Source organism: Arvicola amphibius, chromosome 15 (assembly GCF_903992535.2).
Source record: "Arvicola amphibius chromosome 15, mArvAmp1.2, whole genome shotgun sequence".
Taxonomy (NCBI): Eukaryota; Metazoa; Chordata; class Mammalia; order Rodentia; family Cricetidae; genus Arvicola; species Arvicola amphibius.
In genome coordinates, this window is record NC_052061.1 from 41,094,527 (window position 1) to 41,111,340 (window position 16,814).

The following is a 16,814-nucleotide window of genomic DNA, read 5'->3' on the forward strand; positions in this document are numbered from 1 at the left end:
GGGGCTGTTTGTTTCCTCATTCCCTCCACTGTCTGCCTTCCCCTTTCTCTGACATTCACCTCAATCACCGGGTGACAAGGCTGACTCTCCTTACCAAGACACTGTGGCATGGAAGGCTCATACTAGATTTATAACCAGACAGCTGGTTTTTTTTTTTTTTTTTTTAGTTTTATTCACTGTTATTTGCGTGTGCATGCGTGCGTGGGGGGGGAGATGATGATGTATATATATCAGCATATTTTAATGTGGCACATGTACAGAGGTCAGAGGGTAACTCTGTAGAGTTGATTCTCTCCTTCTACCTTTATATGAGTTTCAAGAATCGAACTCGGGTCTCCAGGCTTCAAGGGAAGCGCTTTTACTGGCTAAACCATCTGGCTGGCTCGCAGCTGAGTTTCAAATTCATCTTTAGAAACTTAACGAGATGTGTGTCTTCCAAAGCCCAGGCTTGCCAGCCTGTACAGAGGAGATCATGGTGTCAGTCTTTTCCGTTACTGGGAAAAGAGACTGAAATAACCAATATAAACACCCTAATTCTAGAAGTTTCTGGGAGACGCAGGCTAAACTCTTTTTCCAGAGGGGCAATACCTACCTAGGGTTATCTACCTTGCAAACCCAATGTGGGTCTCCAAACTGAAAGTCCTGTAGACAGATGAGAAGACGCCACGGTGGCTTTTCTGAGCTACCTCTTCTGTCTCCACTTTTCTGAAGACTAGCTACTGGGCCCCCCACTGTACAAACACCCACAAGTGACAGCAACTGTAAGTGTTTATAACAATGTGCCTATCGACTTCTTATTTCAGTAGATATCCAGATTTATTATCCCTCAAGGTAAGCATCGATTTTACCTTTGTCTCCGTCAATATTTACCTCTGAGGTCAATATGCGTGGGTATTCACCTCCGCTGCAGTCAATAGCCACTCCGTATTACCATATATGATGCTCATATGTGAAAATGAGGAACCGTGTGGCTTGAAAAAAAATGTTAGTCGAGCATGCTTTTGGAAAAAGAAATTTATTTCTATTTCATTTGAATACATTTTGGCTGTTTAAGGGTCAGGTTCTGTTTTCCACTGCAGGCTGGGGACGGGGGAAGACTGACCAGCCAAGGCAGCACTTAACGATAGAGGACTAGATTCGGTACCCTGCCAACTCCCCAGTCAAACTGTAGCTGTAAGACTACGCGTGTGACAAAAGGGACGTGAGTGTGAGCATGCGCATGCTCAGGACATGGAGTTAATTCTCTGGTTTGCAGGAGCTGAGTAACTGATAGAAGAGGGGGGAGATGGGGAGGGAGGACAGAGGTCCCTTGCCTTGCTTTCCTGCTTTTATGACAAATCGGGAAAGGAAGCTTGGCGTCATATGGCCTGGTTAGGGGGTGAAAGCATGTGCCAGCACATATGGCTGCTGATAATAAGGGCCTGGCTGTAGCAATCCGTCTTGTCCTTTTGTTTGCGTGGGTGTGTTAGCATGTGTAGGTGCATAGGTGCATGTGGAGGTCAGAGGTCAACCTCCGGTATCGTCTCCACCATAGCTGTCCACCTCCCTGCTCTCTCACTGGGGCCACACCCAGCAGGCTAGGCTGTCGGGTCCTAGCTCCAGGTTACAAGCATACAGTACCATGTCTGCTTTATGTATAGGACCTGGGAATCAAATTCAAGTCTTCATACCATGGGGCAAGCTGATCTAGCTCTCCATCCTGGCTTTTGTTGGTGTTTGTTTGTTTGTTTGTTTTGTGGTTTCGAGACAGGGTCTTGTGTAGTCCAGGCTGGTCCTAAACACGCTGTGTTGTCAGGTGTGGCCTTGAACACTTGATCCTCCTGCCTCCACCTCCTGAGTGGTAGGATTACAGGTGTGAACAACCACACCCAGTTTAAGTGTACTGGAGATTTAACCAGGTGCATGCTAAGTAAGGACCTGAGCATCGTGGTAAATTTATAGCCTGTGCCCATGCAGCCATCATGGGCACAGGCTGCATCAACCTGGGCCACACTGCCCATCCTAATTCTTTTGGCTTTCACTTATTATTGCAATTTCAAAATGTTTATTCATTGTTGTGAGTTCATGATATGTGTGTGTGTGTACACAAGCCACAGTGTGTGTGTGTGTGTGTGTGTGTGTGTGTGTGTGTGTGTGTGTGTGTGTGTAGAGATCAGAGGACAGATTTAGCTTTCTCTGTTTATCTTTGTGAGGGATCCTGGGAAGGAATGCAGGCCCCAGGTTTGCACAGGTGTTTTTACTTGCTCAGCCATCTCACTGGCCCTGGCTTGCTTTTTTTTTTTTTTTTTTTTTTTTTTCTGTGACTAGTATTTTATCTGCCTAGCATCTTTCCTGACGCTACACTCAGATACTATTTTCATCGTTTGGTTCTCTTTTGTGACACACCTGTCTCCCTCCTTGTGACAGAGACCATGCCATGAAGCACATAACCACAACCATTCCTGCCAGACTTAGTGATCTGGGCTAAGTCTGACCAAATGCAGCGCTTGGTCCCTGCCCTACGCCTGACTGAAGGATGAACATACAAGGAGCCATGACCGGGAATCCTCCCAGAGACTCCTATCCTGCAGCACCATGGGAGCTTTCACAGACCTATGCCCTACCCAGCTCACATCCTGGCACTGCTATGTAGTCGTGTCTTCCCAGGCAGCACGGGGGAAGGTTGTCTATTGCAGGAAGAAAAAAAATTGTAAAAATGAATGTAACTGACACAGAAAGAGAATCCGAGGAGCAGAGATGGGGCCGAGACAGAGCCAGCAGAGGTGAGGCGGGGGCTAGCGACAGTCAGGGCCCTTGGGATGACTGCTTAATTCGTTTTTTTTTCTCTAAGCTGCAAACAAACTAAACCACCCTGGGTTTCTCCCCTGGCAGCTGGAGAGATGGAGCTGCCTCCGAATCCCATTGCCATGTCCAGCTGTGTAATCAGAAACACTGCGGAAGTCTCAGTCTCCTTTCCCACCGAATGGGAAAAGATCAATCTGATGATGAGATTCGACAATGCTCATAAAGTCCCCAGCAAGAGCTTCATAACGCTACTTCCCAACGTGCCCTTCCTCTGTCTTATTAATGCCCATCCTTTAACCTGTCCTCAGCTTTAGCACTTGGCATCCTTGGGGCCTTTTTAACCCCATATATGAAACTAACCCACGGACATCTCTGTATGCAAGGATTCATTTTACCCCACACAGCATGCAAAGGCAGTTGCTGAGATTTCCCTAGACTCTCCTCCTCTGCGATCGGCCACAGCCAGCAAAACCCCAAACCAGTGCATCCTTATGCATATGCACTGGCAAAAGCCTGACCTCTCTGAGTGCTACCTGGCTCTAGACAAAGAAGCCCGAGGCAGGATATCCTAGCCTTTCAGCCTGGTTAGTCTTGCCGCATGAAGTTGATTCAGCCCACCATCCGTGGTCCAAAACTCGTAAGGAAAGTCCAAACCCCGGGCACGTCACAACCCACTATATGTAGACATGGTTTTAACATCCCCACCTCCTTTCCTTTCTGTTGCCCTAAGGGGCTGATATTCCCACTGCATTTCTGTCTTCCACTCAACATGCTCAGTGCAAGATCTAATTTGCACAGGCCACCCTTGGCTCCTTTGTCCCCTTTACAACTCAGGCTATCCCCAACTTGACACTTATTTAAAGTGTTTATTTATTTATTTGGCATTTGCAGAACTCCACAGCCCCGGTCCCTTGGGATGTAAATTAAAGCAACTTCATTTCCATAGTTTCTCTGTTCCAAATCCCCCATTGTTTATTTAAATAGCAGCCGATGCGTCTTGCAAGTAACGAATGATAATTAAGGGAAGAAGAAGAGCCGGTCTCTCAGGGAAGCCGAGATCTCATTTCCCAGCAACCCCAGCCTCACTGTCAAAGAGCTAGTGCCCAGGGAGCTAGAGATGTCTGGGGGGAGGAATGCCTCATCAGAAGGCTTGGGGCTCGACGTCGGGGCCAGCTACAGGAGCTCAGCCACCAAGGGTGTAAACATGTCCTTCACTCCCATCATGGCCACCAAAGTAGAACTGGAATTAGGTAGCAGGGTCCCAGACGGCTAGGAAACACCAGGTTCATAGAGACCACAAAGTCAACGACAATGGGAAATGCAGCCTTTTCTCCTTGCTGACCCTGGAAGCAGAGCCTGTCCTTTACCACAGGTTTCTCAGTGTCTCTTAACTGTTATACACTCAGGTGGCAGACGCAGGACCTCCATCCAGCAGAAGAGTGTTTCTGTTGGGACCATGAACAAGGGCAGGCCATGCCTTTGCAAAAAGGCATTCTCTCACTCCTTCCTGTGGCTGTTTCCGAGGCTGCACGTCTCAAGAATGAGGTCCTTAATTTACCCTCTTCCCCACTCTGACCCCCTAGCAGGCATAAGCAGGGTCCTTCACACTGAGCAGAGAAGAGCCACCTCCTCCTGACCAGCCAGTGAGGTGACCTGATGCCTTCACTCAGCCCAAGGGGATGGGTTACTGACCCAAATCTGAATGCAGTAGCTTCAAACTTCAGTGGTCGAAGGGCATCATGTGTAGACTCAGAGGGTTTGTGTCAGGCAGGTGGTGGTCCTCCATTTGGGGACATGAGCAGTTTTTCATTCTTTGTTCTTTCTGCTCCTTTTTGTCGAAGTGTTCTGTTAATGGCCTTGTTTTACAAGGGTCACTTGTTAGGGTCAGGACCTCTTGAGAGCCTGTAACATACCGAGGAAGACGTGTGCTGATTGAGATTAACAAGGTTATGGTGGGATGTGGGATGGCACAGGGGAGCCAAAGGAACCCAGGGCAGGAATAGCTGGGTGCCTCTTAGGTGTTAACATAACTTCCAAATTGAGATTGGTGGGAACACAGCGATGAGAAAGGACAAGCCAACTGAAGGGCAGGTGACAAAGCTATGGAACTTCCCAGTGTGAAAAGTCCAGACTGTGTCATTAGAAGTCCTCCTAGAGGTAACTCAGCCGGGAGTTATCTAGGGCCTAGAAGGAGGAGGACAAACGCTGCTGAATGCAGAGAGCACAGAGAACACACACCCATCAAACTAAGATCGTAAGCTCAGCAGGAGTCCAGTGCCTCTGATCTTTCTGCTCTGATCTCAGCAGTGATGATGGCTAGCTTTGAGGGGTAGGGATTCCACACGCCATCAGTCTAATCTCAAAGCATCCCACTCCTCACCCCCACTGCCTCTAATACCATCCTCACTAGACATGTTGCCTAAGTAGCATCCACACCTGAGCTGTGCAGATGCTGTGAAAGACAGATCCCTCGGTCCTCAGCTTACCATCCCTTCTGCTCTGAGTTCTTGCGCCTTGTTCTCCCAGAGCATGCTGGTTCAGGAGTTGCCAGTTCACCTTGGGAGTCTGCAGGCGCTCAGTGGGGTGGACTGAAGTCCCTGTGAGCTCCTATGAGACAGGGCCTATGTCATTAGCGTCTCACTTACTCACGGATTTCCCTCCCTTCCTTCCGTCCTTCCGTCTATCTAGCCCTGTTTCTGTTGGTTTCTCACTCCTTCATGTATCTGTCCATCTGTCCTTCCATCCCTCTGTTTCTGTTTCACTTGCTTTCTCACTCCTTTGGGTATCCATCCGTCTATCCATCTGCCTATCAGATACTATTAGCCCCAGCTGTGGGCCAACTGCTGCCCTTCCTATTGTATGCACTGCTGATTTATACGTTTGGACTCGGTGGTTGATTTTTATTTTATTTTATTTTTTGCATCCCGCCTCCTGTTTGTAGATGGCTGTTGCAGGTCTTAGGACAGTCTTTCACACCGCACCGTTTTATAAGGAACACCGGGGGTGTACCATCAAGCCTTCTCCCCCCCAGGCCCCACCACACACAGTATTTTGTGGGGTGACCTATTTTAAGAAAGATTTTTCTGGCACCCTTTAAATTAACATCATTACACTTGCTTTATCTATTTTCCTCCCATCTCTCATGTTTTTAGCCTTTCCAAATACCTACACTGTGGTGTTACAATGATCTTCCACCTCGTGACTCAGTTGTCCATACTTGTTTATAAGAATCACAATATATGAGTTTATAATATATATATTTTTTCCATAAATATACCAAATGTTTGCCAAGTTTCACATGCCCCCTCCTTTTTTTCCTTTTTAAATTCAAAAATTTCTAGTTGTGTTTATTCTCATCGTCAGCATACTTTATCATATCAAAGCCTTTTCAGGCCCTGTAGAACTACCGAGTTATGTTTGGGTCATGTTTTGCGGTATGCCCTTTAATACTGTAGCTTTAGAAATGCAATTTTCAGCCTCTGCTTATTAGAATATGATAAAGTATTCCCGGTCTATGTCCAGCTCCACTAATCTCCAGACTGCGCTTCATGAATTAAGCATGAAGATTTTAGTCAATGTGCTTTCAAAGACCAATGTTTAGGGAATCATGGATTTTCTACAAGCTGAGGGGAAAATCTATAATAGGAGGAACTGATTTTCAAACATCATATTCCCAAGAAGAAATGTCCAGTTCTGGCCCAGAAACAGAAAATGTTTTGCTATCAGAATATTCTAGAACCAGTTAAGACCACATTGTGCCGGTTAGTTTATTAAAGGTACGGTGTTTTAAAATGTGTAAGACTATCTATCACGCAGGAGGATTTCAAAGGCCAGCTTATTTTGGAAAAGCTCATTCAGATTGGACTAACATCAAGGGGAGAATGCAAATTGAATTTGTAAGGTATTACTAACTCCCCCTCTTCCCCTCCACCACCCCCTGCATGTCTTGCTTCTTCTTTATATACTTAGCAACTAGCCAGAGACCTCTTTGCAGGGTGAGAGACCCCCTTGGAGAGACTTAGACCATGCACGTAGGTAGACCTTGGAGAAGCCACACTGCAGGTAGACTGCATCAGAGTCTGCCATGTGATTCGGCTTCGGTTTTACCAGGAAGTCATCATTCAGCATCACCACGCTGGATGACGAGGAGGCATCTCTCCAGGAAAACTCAGAGGCCATTGAGATCCAGGAGAACATCTGGAATGAGCACCCAGGCACCTGTGTTCATGTCAGCCCTGCTGTCCTGGTGCTGTTTGGTGAGACTGCACTTGGCTCCCTAATAGTTATCTTCATGATCACTGATGCATTTCACGTGAGGGGGACGACGATGACGACAGTTCTTCCAGGCTTAGTTATGCATGAGTGTGTACATACACACATGTGGAGGTCATCCAACCATATGATCACCTTTGGAATTCCACGTTGTTTTTTTTTTTTTTTTTCTTAGTAGCCTAGAGTTCACCAAGTAGGGAGGCTAGCAAGCCGGTGGTAAGTCCCAAGGCAGTAAGTCCATCTCTGACTCCCCTGGCCTGGAACTAACCATGCAAGATTTCTTTTAAGCATGAGTTCTGGGGATCAAACCCAGGTCAGCTTTACCAAACGAATTGTCTCCCCAGCCATTATTGGTGCCTTTTATTGGACATCTTTTTTACGTGGCTTTTTCCTATACCATTGATCTCAGCAACTCATTCATATCCCCACTTCCTACCATGGCAGCTGAGGCTTGAAGAATTCCAGCCAGCTTCTTAGGCGATTGGGACGGGGCAGAATTAATGTTTGCTACCAAGACTTGTTGGATCCACGAGTTAAAACAGCGAGGCACTGCTTGGTGGTTCATGGACGCTGCTCCAGGCTTGGATGGTACCAGATAGGAATGTGGGCATAACCTACAGCTGGGAAGCTCTGCTCAGCCAGACTCCAGTGACCGCTGATGACAATGCATCCTCTTCTCCAATACAGAGATCAAGACAAAAATGTAAATCATCTCCAATTAGGGGGCTGCAGCTGAAACATCCCGCTTTTGAGGAAGACAGGAAAATTCTCGGCTTGTCTGGCTTTATCTGTGAACCCACAGGATCTCTCAGGGGCTTTAAATTAATCAATCAATCCAAAGACATTGAACTGAATCTCTACCTCTGGTCTGGAGACTTTGAGATGTATTTTAAATGGAAAGGAAGCAAAGGGCCGGCTGCCTTGCTCCTGCATAGCCCAAGGCTGCCGGCCCTGGCTGGGGAATTGGCAGTCAGTTCAATCACACGGCCCCTCTGACTGGTGTTTTTCACTAAACTGACCCCAGTTGCATGTAGACACGGTCTCTAGAGAGGGACATCATCTCCTTTCCAGCCCTCACCATTTAATCGTTCCTGACACAGTTTTACCAGAAATGCAGCAAAACCCAGCGCTGTCAATCACTATTTGCTCCCGAGCGTCAGAAGAGCACCTTGAGACACAGGTGCACAAGGGCATGTCCCTGGACATCCGTGTTAGGAAGTACACAGCACAGACGGTGTGGCCAAGGAAACTGTGGTTCCATGGAAGCAGGGGATGCTGGGACTTTTTAAGGGGCCTCAGTCCACATATGCTCTCAGAATAATGTCCATTCCAAGGAACAGACTGTCGTTTAAGTGATAGTTGCTGAACCGTGGCCATGTGCAGACAGAGGGCAATGCAGCCGTCACCTGGAGGTTGACGACACACGTGGGTTCTCAGACAGAGGCCAGCGCTGCGGCTGCGGCCCTCTGTTGCTGCAGTTTGGGTTTTTTTTTTAGGCGAAATGGTGTGCAGAGGGCGCGTCTCAGTACTGGGGCGCACTCTAAGAGTCTGCAGGGTCTGGGGTAGAGAAAGAGAGAGGGAGAGAGGCTGGGGTGGGAAGCCTGTCTCTAGCCTCAGGCTTTATATGTGAAGCCACGCCCACCCTCCGGGCTAGAGTTGATCTGCTTCTCTCTTTTTCTTCATGTTTATTTGTGTCATTCTGTGCGCATGTGCATATGCTACAGCTTATGGATGGAGGTCAGAGGGCAGATCCCAAGGGCGCCTTCTCTCTCCCTTGGTCAGGCAAGGTCTCTCTCTCTTGTTTCCGACCCTGCTGGAGCTTCCACATAATCCTGTCTTTGCCTCTCATCTGCCTCCCATGCCCCCTTAGGAGTAGTAGGGGTAGAGATGAGCGCTTCCACACCCAGATTTCTGTGTGGGTTCTAGGGATCAAACACAGGTTGTCAGTTCCAAGCAGCTAGCACTTTTATGTGCTAAACCATCTTACCAGGCCCCAATTCATTTCTTTTCAACCTTGTAAGGGCCAAAAGTCTGTGCTCAGGGAAGGGAAGACAGGGGCAAGAAGGCCCTCCCTTGGGGTGACCTCCCCTGGGAACTAGCATCTTCATCCTGTTTAGCCAAGGTCTAAAGAGGAGGTGGAGAGTTGGCTTCCTCATTATCAGCTAGTCAGTTTCAGCCCTGAGACCAGAGTCTTCCAGAATAGCAAGTAACTGCTGGTACCGGACAAAACTGCACTAAAACCAGAGCAGACTGTGAGACAGGAAGAGCATGAGCTTCCAGACATAGGACCTGGAGACGGCGCTGGACCCCGAATCCTCTGATCAGCCACTGTGGGGATGAGTGTTCATCCTCCCGGCACAGTGGTATGGAACAGACCTACAAAGAATGGATCACTGGGGGGTGATCTGAGCCCCGCCCTGGAGTTTTGGGAAGGAATCTATACTGTACTGCAGCCATCTCCATCCCGGCAGGGCCTTCTATGGCTCTGGGCAGACTTAGGAATAGAGTAGGACCTGCTTCTAGAAGCTCCCTCAGATGTGGCCAGCAGCTTCACTGTCCGGGCTCCCAGCTGACTGGATGTCTTCTGAGTACAGATCGGGCCCTCAGGGAGGACCATCAACAGCCACTGCCCTCTGTCTCTCCTAGCTGCTAGGACGGGATGGGGGGCTGTCTCTGAATCAGCCCACCCTTTCTGTCTTCATTACCCACCAAACACCTCACATCTACCTCATGGTACTCAACGGATGGAAACGGATGGCGCCATCGTTCGCCTCTTGGGTGTTAGAAAAAGGGCAAGTTTTCAGCTTTGGGTTTCCTGAACAACTAAAGTAGCCTCCAAGGGAGACATCAGCTCAGCTAAGCCTTCCCCAGAAGAGTAAAAGACAAAAATGTTGAGGGGGACTCCCTTGCTGTCCTTGAAGGAACACAGAGAAACGGTGAGGGGAAGGGGGTGGACCATGTCATTTCCAAGTCATCTACACCCCTCTTCCGCCTTCCTAAACTTCTCCCTTTCTAGGGGAAGGAATGCCTTTGCCTATGGTGTGCAAAATATATACCTCCTAATGTTAATCAAGACGCTCTTACTACTCAGCAAGATACGCTAGCGTGTTAATTGATAGAATTTGTCATGGAGAATATTCATAACCGGCAAGCAGCCTTTTCTTCAGGAGGAACAAAGGATTAAGTTGGGGAGACTGTAATGGTATCGTTAGCAGGCTATTGCAGCGATTTTCTCCTCAAAGAGTAGAGAAAGGTGAAATTCCAGCTGGGAATATTAGACTATGCAGAGCACCACCCAGGGGCATTGGGCTCTGTTTAAAGTGCCAAGCCCCGTTTTGCCTTATGATCCAATTGTTTTATTAGCGCGATCATTGCGTGTTTCATTTTGCTACAGTAATAGCGCAGCGTCTGTCTAACAATAAATTATAGAGTCAGGCAAACAATGGTTTTGTATTTGGGATAACAATGAAATATCTTATTAAAATGCAGGCTTCCTTGGGTCCCTGAAATTAGAGTCTTATTTGAAAGTGATTCCTCTGGGCTTAATTCACTGGTTTGAACTAATCACGGTAAGAGAGTCGCTCTTTTGTCAGGACACAGAGGTACTGGGGACGGTACCTGTTTTCGCAGGGTTTTCCCATTCCTATTTTATCCTCAGATTCTCTAACTACGGAGATCTTCTGGGCTTGACAATGAAAGGCACCGTGTGAGGAGCTACATCCCTTAGCATGCAAAAGATAAATTGAGATCGCAGGCAGACGTGTGTTTCCTGCCAGGTTTCTTCAAAAAGATACTGGCTCTGAGAATCATCATGTTAGCAATAGGGAAAATAGTAACAGGGTGATTGGGCTGTAACAGGCACCGTACTACAGCACCTGAGCAAGGTGACGTGTATCACATGACTTTTTAAAAGATTTTTTTTAAATTTATGAGCATTTTGTGTCTCTGTGTTAGCATCCTCATGTGTGTGTGTGTGTGTGTGTGTGTGTGTGTGTGTGTGTGTGTGTCAAGTTCCACCTGACTTCACGCTCCATTTTTCATGTTCCTGCATCACCCCATGACAGCCTCCTGCCTTGCTGTGGGGTGCGGTTTGGGACAGGACTGCTATTTTCAGTGCCCAGGTGTGGCACTGGTGACTTGGAGATGAGGGTGGCTGCTCTGGCCTGCCTGGTCATTGTGGTCATTGTGACATACATTGTCATTACATTGTCCCTGTAACAGCCTTACCTGCAGACACTCCACTGAGAGGACCAGAGAACTGTACGAATTCAGAGAGGGTCCAGAGCCAGAGATGAGGCTGAAATTGAAGACACTGTGCTGTTGTTTAACTGCTTGGACCCTGTGGAGTTTGGAGGAGGACAAAAGAGGGACCTACTACTTTCCATCTGATTTGAACACCAGTTGACACCCTCAAAAATAAGCATGGTGGGCTATGTGTGTAATCCCAGCATTCAGGAGGCCGAGCCGTTTGAATTTGGGGCCAGCCTGGGCTACATAGTAAGATCCTGTCTAATAAATACAAGCAAACAAAAACCCCGGTAAGATGGCTGAATTAATGGTTACAGGCACATGCCCCAGCCTGATGACCTGAGTTCAGTTCCTGGAACCCATGTAAAAATAGGAGGGAACCAACTCCACAAAATTGATCTCTGACCTTCTCTCTCTCACTCTCTCTCACACACACAGCAACAATAATGTATAAAACGTTAAAAAGAAAAGGAATTAAATGCTGAATTCTGACGCAAACCAGGTACTTCTGCACCTGGCTGGACCCAGAAGCACTTCTCACATGTATGCCAAAGGTGACACTTTGGGACACTTTTATCTTCCCCACCGTATCGATGGAATCATCAGTACCATCTTCCTGCAGGCCAGCTCCATGCACACTTCGGTCCTGTGCCAACATGACTTTCATGCAGCAAACTTTCCTGAGTCCCTGGATGCGAGGCTCCCCACAGAGAGGCCATCCAGAGGAGGAGAGGGCTCTTGGTGTCAAAACTGCCACGAATCTGTTAGAAGTATAGTTCAGCCAGCTTTTCGTCAGCGACCTTATCTGTATAATTATTTTCATATTGTATGTCTTTCTTTTATCAACACTGTATAGTAGAAGTTAAGCTTCTTTTTGCCTCCCTCCTTCCCACTCCTCTCCCCCTTCTCCCCTTCTCTCCTCCCACCCCTCCCCTTTCATCCCTGTTTTCTTTTTCCTTTTGGAATGTTCTGACTTGTGTTTCCTTTGTAAGACCTTTAAGAGACAGAAGGGAAAAGTTGGCATGTCCCTGAAGCCATGATGGCTTTTCCTTTTCCTTTTCCTTTTCCTCGACCCCAAACTCTGCATGTTGAGGACCCCTGTGTCCCTGTCGCCTGGTCTACCCTCTTAGGGCTCCCGTCTTTCTTGTTCTCTGACTATTTACAAATGTTTGTCTCTTGTGTCCTATCTTCTCAGCCTGTGTCCCTGGACCTAATCTATGCTTGTGACCTGACTTCTAGCCCACCGTACTTCCCCTTCAAAAAAAAAAATCTGCATTCACAACACAAAGAGAGGGGCCACCTCAAGGGAGCCCCCAGCCTCCCATTTTCGGTGAAAGGGAGGCAAAGTGCTCCAGTGGACACTTCTTCCTCTTCCCCTGTAAAAGGGCTCGTCAGACTTCTCTTACCATTGTGCTGAACAGAACAGTCAGAACTGTGTTCCTGCTTTGAAAGTGCCTATTGCCATCCTTTAGAAACAAATCTTTAGCAGTCAGTTTTTTTAAAAAAAGCCATTCTATTACTATTGTGTGTGCGCACACATGCATATCATGCCATGGTGCATGTGTGAAGGTTAATCGGTTCTCTCCTCCCACCGTGTGGGTTCTGGGATTGAACTCAGGTTGCCAGGCTTGGTGGCAAACACCTGAACCATTTGAGCCATCTCTGTTGCCCTATAAACAATTCTGATTTTTTGTTGTTGTTGTTGTTGTTGTTGTTATGCTAGCACAGACCAGAATCCCAGTGCTGGGCAATTGTACCAGCAGGCCCGGCCCCTTTCTTTATAGCATCCTTGATTCAAATGCCCAGGTAACTTGGCTGGTTATCCTGGTTGAGATATATAGGGACCATGGGCAAAGCAACACCCTGATGGAGTAGGTATTGCTTTGTTCTCTGTGTTCAGATGGCCCTGGGTGGGGAAGAAGTTGAAGTGCCTACTTTTCCTTGTGGGCTCAGCAGTGTGGCTTGATTGGGCAGTTCTGCCTGGCTGGGTGGAACTCTTGCTCTTATGTCAGATGCCTTTGTGTTAGGAGATACACTCCTTTCAGAGGAATGACCGGGCAGATTAAGGACATTGTTCAGTATACTTAGACTCTGTGGTTGTCAAAGTAACTAACGGTCCACAACCAGTCATTAGAGTTTCTTGAATGAAGTCAAAATTGGCATCTGAGTTATTATTAACACTTAAGTAACTTAAGTAACACCAAACACATAATTCATTTAAACTCTGTCTGGCTTATATTATAGTTTCCTGTTTTTCCACTCAGTAGCCCTTTGAAAAGTTGGAAGCATTTAAACGTTTGTATTGTCTCTAAGCCATTTCTCTTTAGGCTTATATAAAGGATGTCCGTCACCATATATTCGAGCACACATGAATTCCTTCTTTTTGGCTTTTGGAATGTTTGAATGTAGGGCTACATGGTTTTTGTTTTGCTTTGTTTTTTCACAAATCGATTATTGAAAAAGAAAGAAAGAGAGAGAGAGACCAAGAAAGAAAACGAGAAAAAGAGCCATATCCTGTCATACTGTCCTCTTCTGTCAAGAAATTCCGTAGCCTCTTCACAGGGGTCCCAAGGACAAAGCTGAGCTCTCTTGACCTGGCAGCTTTAAGAGGCCAGAAGTCTGCTGGACTCGGGAAGGACAAGGTGACAGGAAGGAAGGAAGCTGGAAATTAGTGGCACGCAGTTGAATCAGTGAATGGATCCAGAGGCAGAGCCAGCCTGTCAAGCGGAGTGAAAAGGAATGTCCCCAGGATCCCAGGGTTCTCCTTTTCTTTTTTTAAGTAGGGGACGCCATTGTCATTCAGAAAACCCCAGGCTGTTCTGGAAACAGAAAAAAAAAATCAATAGCCCACTTGTTGAAGATAAGTGAATTAGCCTGTGCTGAAAGTAAGGCCTTACCTGAGCACCCGCCCGCCCGGAGGGTTTGTTGGGGTAGAGAAGACAATTGGAAAGACTGTCCTTACTTGTCCTCAGTGGTAACCGTGGCTGATGAATTATGTCCAGTGGTCATTTTGTGCGGGACTAATGGGCTTTTGTTTGTTTTTGTCCGTCTGCCCGTGACCCGGCAAACTGAATAGAGTTCTCCCTCAAAACAGCCATTGTTCTTGTGGAAGGGCTGCCGGAAGGTGTTGAGGATAAGGAGCGGGCACAATGATAGACAGCTTGGGTTATTAAGTAGTTAAGATATAAAGTAATACAGCATATTTAATATCATATAGAGTCATAGAGCCAAGTGTGGTGGCTCACACTTATAATCAAAGCACCCTGGAGTTTGAGGCCAGCCTGGGTGTTTTAGCTATACTCTCTTTCATATATACATACAAAAATATCATACTGATTTTTTTAATTAAAAATTGTTATATTTTATAAAATATACTAATATCAATAATAGTTTATGAATGTAGTTTTTCTTTTAAGTAAGATCTCACTCTGCAGCCCTGGCTGTACTGCAACTCACTCTGTCACTCTGGCCTTGAACTCAGAGATCTTCTGCCTCTGCCTCCCAAGTGCTGGGATTAAAGGTGAGCACCACCTTTCCTGGTTTACACAATACAGTTAGAAAAACAGTGACTGCCTGGGGCCATCCAGATGGTTTAGCTGCCAAGTTGACTGAACCCAGTTTGTTCCCTGGGACCTACATAGTAGAAGGAGAGAAATGACTCCTTCAAACTGTCCTCTGACCTCCACATGCATACCATGGCACATGTACACACACACACACACACACACACACACACACACACACACGCAATTTTAAAATGTAGAGGATAACGATGCCATTGGATATTTATATGAAAACTATTCTCCACTTTTCCTCCCTCTCTCCTTGCCTTTGAATGAAGAACAGCCGAGTTCTATGAAGGAAAGCTTACCTTCGAATGTATGTGTGGCTTTTAAAAGGTGTGGATGTTTCAATCGGTGACGAGGGCTGTCCTCTGGTAAGGCCTTTCACCTGAAGCAGCCAAAAGAGTGTCAGTGTGAACTCTTGCCTTGAATTGGCTGAAGCCGGCAGGCATAGAACCACAGAGATTGGTTAGGCGGAATTGGAAGAGCTAGTGAGTGTGTCCGGGCAAGGGCGGAAATGCTGGCCTCGAGGGTCCCTTGCAGGTTAGTATCCTCCCTCTCTTCTCAGCGTCTCCTAGTCCCATGGAAGAAGGAGGGCTTAGCATCAGATGGGTCAAGCACATATTCGACTAAAGACCCAGGGCTCATGGGTGACCTGTGTGTATCTACGGCCTGTGAAAACATCACTTGTGCCAGGGCTAGGGAGATCATTAACGCCAGTGTGAGGACCCAAGCTCTATCCCTAGTTCCAGCCACGTGCAAAGGAACACTCTGGGAAGATGACTGTGATCCCAGGGTGGAGGGAGGCGGAGACAGGTAGACCTCTGGGACTCATTAGCCAGGCGGTGTCGTCTGCTCGGTGAGCTTCAGGTCAGTTAAAGACTGTCTCAAAACAGGGAGATGGAGGGCGCCCAAGGAACAACGCCTGCCATTGGCCTTTGGCCTCCTCCTGCACACACACAAGTATCACTGGCTCTGAATGAAAAAAAAAAATTATAAATCCAGATCCCACAGTAGATAGCCCTCTGCGACACAGAGTGGTGTGTCCCAAGTCCAGATGGAAGTATCTTAGAGATTCCTCTTTGGTATGCGCTTTAGTGTTACCTTAGTGTATCATGTGCAATGTAATACGGCTTCCAGGAAGCTCAAGAGGGTTCAGGGTCTGACTCTGACCCTGCCACAGGCCCTGGCAGACCCGAGCTGACCCCATACCAGGAGGCTGACGAGGCCATGACATTGGGCTACAGAAAATTGCTGCCTTACTGGAGAGTGGCAGGCTCCATCTTGTTTCCTTTTCTTTCAAAGCCTTCTTGTGTTTAAGCCCATTTTGTAACACTATTAGAATCCCCCAAATGCCATAGCTAAATAATTCTGTAACTTTAGCCCATGTTCTTGTCCTGGGCAAGTTGGCTAGAGTCTGGGTCACTTCTACAAAGAGGCACAACCCCTAGGTAATGTCTTTTTCTACCTGCCTCCCAGAGGCTCTGGGGCATCTCTGTGCAGAAACATGCAGAAAGAGTTAAGTGTGGTAAGTTCTCGAGACCTGAGCAGACCCGTACTGTGGAAGGGTCAAAGGCAGGGTCAGACCCCTTCTATCTTTCCATAAGTTGGTTTCAAAAGGAACAGCCATTACTGAAGTGCCAAGACCTTTCCCACTTCAAGCTCCTCCGTTAGAGGGCTCTGGACCCAGGGCCGCCAAAAGCAGGGGTCACGTGCCTTCCAGGGCCATCTTTCTTCTTCATCTTTAGTCTTTATAGAAATCATAAATAGTAACGTGGTCTTATTTCAAGATTATTTCAGATTATTCATATGAATAATCTGACTCCTCCAACTTTCTCTGAGGATACTATTACCAGCAATAAAAGCTCTACTTTTTTTTTTTTTAATGACATGAGAATCAGGCATCTTGGGGGATCCTCACATCTGAACATACCCCTCCCCTTTTAA

At 47.1% G+C, this 16,814-nt stretch overlaps 1 protein-coding gene and 1 long non-coding RNA gene across 3 annotated transcripts in view; one reads left to right on the forward strand and one right to left on the reverse strand.

Moving 5' to 3' along the window:
* Wwox (WW domain containing oxidoreductase) overlaps nucleotides 1-16,814 on the forward strand; it is an 884,382-nt gene that overhangs the window by 402,056 nt on the left and 465,512 nt on the right. The window lies entirely within an intron of this gene.
* Nucleotides 13,878-15,480, reverse strand: LOC119802044. Its single transcript, XR_005283337.1, has 3 exons — nucleotides 15,176-15,480; nucleotides 14,202-14,418; nucleotides 13,878-14,123 (listed from the first exon to the last, which is right to left on the reverse strand). It is a non-coding gene; the product is annotated as an uncharacterized LOC119802044 (long non-coding RNA).